The following is a 4,292-nucleotide window of genomic DNA, read 5'->3' as shown; positions in this document are numbered from 1 at the left end:
ATTTCCATGTGTTTGTGAACTTTTTGGGGTTTCTTATGCTATTGTTCTCCAGTTTATTGCACTACGGTCTGACAATGTATATGGGAAATCTTCAGTTCCTTTGCGTTTACTTAAACATGTTCTATGAGCTTGTATGTGGTCTGTTTTGGAGAATGACCCATGTGCAGCCAAAAAGACTGTATATTCTGATTTTGTGGGGTGGAACACTGTAGATATTCATTAAGTCCATTTGTTCAAAAGCTTGTGTCAGTTCTAGTATTTTGTTGTTTACATTCTGTCTAGATAATCTGTCTATTTGTGTCAATGGGGAATTGAGGTTTTCCACTACAGTTGTATTAGTGTTTATTTGGTGTTTTATGTCCCTTAATATTTGTTTGATATTTTTATTTCTTTATTTATTGATACTAGGGATCAAACTTGGGTCCTTGCACTTGTGAGGCAGGCATTGGAACCACTGAGCTAAATCCCCAGCCCCCTTAATATTTGTTTTGTGTACTTAGGGCATTAGTATTTAGTGCACATATATTTATGATTATCATCTGTTCGTGTTGGATTGTTCCCTTCACAAGGTTGTAGTGGCCTCTTTGTGTCTTTTAGTTTTGGTTTGAAATTTACTTTGTCTTCAAATAAAACAGCTACTCCTGCTTTTTTCTGTGTTCCTGTTGCATGGAGAACTGTTTTCCACTCTTTTACTTTCAGTCTTTGAGTTTTTTCAAGTCGGTATGTTTCTTGTATACAGCATATTGTTGGATTTTGTTTCTTAATCCATTCTATGAATGTATTTCTTTTGATTGGTGAATTGAGGCCATTAAAACTGATGGTTATGACTGATATGTATTGACTTACTATTGACATATTGTTTTCTTTTTGTTGGTGAGTTTTAATTTTTCCCCCCTCTCCTTTTATTTTCTTGCCTATTGGATTTGCTCTGTTGGGCCTCATTGAGTGGTGAGCTTCATTGTATTTTCCTAGGATATTTTAAAAAATAGTTAGGAGTGCTGGTTTGGTATTCAAGAAGTTTTTCCGGTCTTCTTTGTCATGAAAGTATGAATTCTCCATATATTTTGAAAGATTATTTTGCAGAATATATCAGTCTAGGATAGAGGTTATTTTCTTTTAAAGCTTGAAATACCTCACTCCAGGCTTTCCTTGACTTAAGAGTTTGTATTGAAAAGTCTGCTGTGATTCTGATGGGCTTTCCTATGCATGTAACTTGTTTCTTTTCACTAACTGCTTCTATTTCTTATACTTCTGTTGGGTTTCTGGGATCTTGACTATTATATGTCTAGGTTTAGATTTTTTATCATAATTAATTGTAGTCCTGGATGCCTCATTTATTTCTATGCCAAGTTCTTTTACTGCGTTTTTGACATTTTCAATCATTAATTCTGTGAACAGTTTTTTTAAAGTCATTTGTGCTTTTTTTGTTTTTTCGTGGACTCCTCTCAATCTTATATTATTCTTCTTTGTGTAATCTAGGAGCTGTTGGATTGATTTCTCATGGTCCCTTACTATGTTTAAGAGATCTCTCTTTTCTTGGTCATTGACTGCCATCCTGTCTTCTATGTCTGATATTCTGTCTTCAGATTGGGTTAGTCTGGTAAGTATGCTTACAATAGAGTTTTTAATCCTAGTTTTTTGAGATATTTCCATACTGATTTCCACAGTAATTGCACCAGTCTACGCTCCCACTAGCAGTGAAGAAGGGTTCCTTTTCCCCACAGCCCTGCCAGCCCTTGTTTTGATTGATTTCTTGATAACATTCATCATTTCTGGAGTGAAGTGGCATCTCAGTGTTGTTTTCATTTGCATCTCTTGAATGGCCATGTTGAATGAACATGTTTTCATATATTTATTTGCTATTTCTACTTCTTTGTCTGAGAAATGTCTCTTCATGTCAGATGCCCATTTAGGGATAAGGTCTTTAAATTTGGGTGGTCTGATTTTTTAAACTTCTTTATATTTTCTAGATAGTAGAACTTTTATCTGCAGAAGAGGTGGTAATTTTTTTCCCCACATTGTGGGTTGTCTCTTAGCTCTTTTGGTGGTTTCTACTGTTCAGAAGCATTTTAATTAGATGAGATCCCAATTGTTGATTCTTTGTGCTGATTCGCATGTGAATGAGGTTTTGTTTATGAAACATTTATCCACAACAATGTCTTCAAGAGTTTATCCTAATCTGTCTTCCAGCCAGTTTAGTGTTTCCGGTTTAAAAGGTAGATCTTTGACTCATTTCAATTTTAGTTTAGTGCATGGTGAGAGATATAGGTCTAGTTTTAATCTTTGATGTGTTGAAAACCAGTTTTTCCAGCACCATTTATTAAAGAGGCTATCTTTCCTCCAGTGAGGTTTTTTTTTGGCTACTTTGTTGAAGATGAGATTGTTGAGTGTGTCTGGAGTTGTTTCTGCATGTTCTAATCTGTTCCACTGATCCTGAGGTCTGTTTCTTTTCAGTGTCTGTACCATGCTGTTTTTATCACAGTAGCTTTGTAGTACAGTTTCAAACTGGGGATTGTGAAACCCCCACCTTGTCTTTGTTGCCTAGAATTACTTTTGCTATCCTAGGTCTCTCCTTGTTCCAAATGAATTTTTGGGTTGTTTTCTCTATCTTTGTGAAGTCTGCTGTTGTAATTACAATGGGATTGCACTGAATCTATATAGCAGTTTTGGAAATAGGGCCAGTTTCACTATATTGATTCTTCCTACTCAGCAGCAAGGGGTGTCTGTCCACTTTCTGAAATATTCTTTTTTTTTTTTTTTGAGTGCTATAGTATTCAGTGTAGAGGTTTTTATTTCTTTTGTTAGGTTGATTCCTATATATTTCAAACTTTGGATGCTATCGTGAGAGGAGTTGTTTCTCTAGTTCTTCTCTCAGTGAGTCTGTTGTTCCTGTATGGGAAGGCTATGATTTTTTTTTGTGTGTGTTGACATTGTATCCAGCTAGTCTACTGAATTTTGTTATTAAGTCTAGAAGACTTTTATTGGATTTCTTGGGGTTTTCTATGTGGAGTATCATTGTCAGCAAATAATGACAGTTTAACTTCTTCATTTCCTATCTTTATTCCTTTTATTTCTTTCTGTTGTCTACTTACTGTGGCTAATGTTTCCAAAACTATATTGAACAGGATTGGTGATAGTAGACATCTTTGTCTTGGTCCTGATTTTATTGTGAAGGATTTCAGATTTTGACTATTTAGTATGATATCAGCTGTTGGCTTTTCACAGATGGCTTCTATCAGGTTGAGATAGGAACCATCTATTTCAATTTTCTGTATGGTTATTATCATGAATGCATGTTGGATATTCTTGAATACTTTTTGTGCATCTATTGAGAATATCATGATTCTTTTCCCTGGCTCTATTAATATAGTGTATTACATTTATTGATTTGCATATGTTGAACAATCCATACATCCCTAGGATAAATCCAACCTGGTCGGGTGTATGATATTCTTGATGATCTTCTGCATTCTATTTTCCAGTATCTTGTTGAGGATTTTTGCCTCTGTGTTCATTAGTGAGATAGGCCTGTATTTGAGTCTTTCTCTGCTTTGGGGATCAAGGTGATGCTTGCTGCCAGAAATGAATTTGGAAGTATGACTTCCCTTTCAATTTCATTGAAGATTTTAAATAGTAGTGGCAACAGTTCTTCTCTAAATATCTTGTAGAATTCAGCAGTGAAGCCATCAGGACCTGAGATTTCCTTCATTGGTAAGTTTTTAGTTACATTTTCAGTTTCATTGATTGATAGTGGGTTGCTTAGAATTTTTATAACTTCCTCATTCAACTTTCATAATTTCTATGTATCTAGAAATCTGTCCATTTCTTCAGTGTTCTCCATCTTATTGGAGTATAGCTTTTAAAAGTAAGTGTCTTCTGGATTTCTGCAGGGTCCGTTGTAATTTCACCCTTTTTGTTCCTAATTGCATGTATTTTGGCCTTTTCCTTTCTTTTTTGAAAAGGTTGACTAAGGGTTTGTTAATTTTCTTTATTCTTTTGAAGAACCAATTCTTTGCTACTTTATTTTTTTATCATTCTCTTACTCTCCATTCCATTGATTTCTGCTGTGAACTTTTTTTTTTCGTATTGAGTTTATTGATACATTCTAGGTATACACTACAGTTACATTCATTACTGGGATCTTGTACCTTTACACGACAAGTCTTGGTTCTTATTTTTTCCCCTTGTCCCTGCCCTCCCTTCACCCCCTCCTCCCCTCCCCATGTACAAACACTTTATTTTCATTTTCTCATATTTTTTTTCTTTTCCCTTGTTCCCTTTCCCCTACCCTT

This window comes from Fukomys damarensis, unplaced genomic scaffold (assembly GCF_012274545.1).
Source record: "Fukomys damarensis isolate Sample0158 unplaced genomic scaffold, DMR_v1.0_HiC HiC_scaffold_33, whole genome shotgun sequence".
NCBI classification, from domain to species: Eukaryota; Metazoa; Chordata; class Mammalia; order Rodentia; family Bathyergidae; genus Fukomys; species Fukomys damarensis.
Note: the sequence above shows the minus strand (reverse complement) of the source record.